This window comes from Acinonyx jubatus, chromosome B2 (assembly GCF_027475565.1).
Source record: "Acinonyx jubatus isolate Ajub_Pintada_27869175 chromosome B2, VMU_Ajub_asm_v1.0, whole genome shotgun sequence".
Classification (NCBI taxonomy): domain Eukaryota; kingdom Metazoa; phylum Chordata; class Mammalia; order Carnivora; family Felidae; genus Acinonyx; species Acinonyx jubatus.
In genome coordinates, this window is record NC_069385.1 from 103,136,863 (window position 1) to 103,137,652 (window position 790).

General features: G+C 42.3%; 1 non-coding gene across 1 annotated transcript; it reads left to right on the top strand.

Annotated features, from left to right (window-relative positions):
• Nucleotides 1–238: 238 nt before the first annotated feature.
• Nucleotides 239–315, top strand: TRNAK-CUU (transfer RNA lysine (anticodon CUU)). Its single transcript has one exon. It is a non-coding gene; the product is annotated as a tRNA-Lys (tRNA).
• Nucleotides 316–790: the final 475 nt, after the last annotated feature.

Here is a 790-nt window from a genome sequence, read left to right on the forward strand (position 1 = left end):
GGAAGATAAATTCCCTGGGAATTCACAAGTCTCTGCAAACCAGTAGTTCTCAAATCCTTACCCCTTGGGTCTCTGCCAACTGCCTCCAAACTTTCATCCAACACAAAGGAGGGAGATTCTCTATCAGCTTTTTTTTTCTCCAAGGTCTTACATCATCCAGTTAAACAGCAGACCTGGTTACTACTCAGCTCAGGACAAGTCCTATCTATAGTTTGGTTAGAGATGTAGGATGAAAGGTGCCTGGCTGGGTGGCTCAGTTGGCAGAGCATGTGACTCTTGATCTCAGGGTCATGAGTTCAAGCCTCATGTTAGGCAAGGAGCCTACATAAAAAAAAAAAAAGAGGGGCCCCTGGGTGGCGCTGACTTTGGCTCAGGTCATGATCTAACAGCTCATGAGTTCAAGCCCCATGTTGGGCTCTGTGCTGACATCTCAGCACCTGGAGCCTGTTTTGGATTCTGTCTCCCTCACTCTTTGACCTTCCACTGCTCATGCTCTGTCGTTCTGTCTCTCTGGCTCTGTGTCTCTGTCTCTCTCAAATATAAATAAACATTTAAGAAGTTTTTTAATTAAAAAAAAAGATGCATGATGAAATCAGGAGGGACACACTCAAGCAACCATCTTCCCACTTAAATAAGGTATAAAGGTGTGATTCCATGTACTTGACAATTTGGTAATGTTACATTTGCCTTTTGAAGATGAAAAAGTAAACTCTTAAGAGCTGATACTTCTCATTTTATTCTTTATAACCCTCATATCTTGAGAAAGCGCATGTTTAAGTGATGTTTGTTC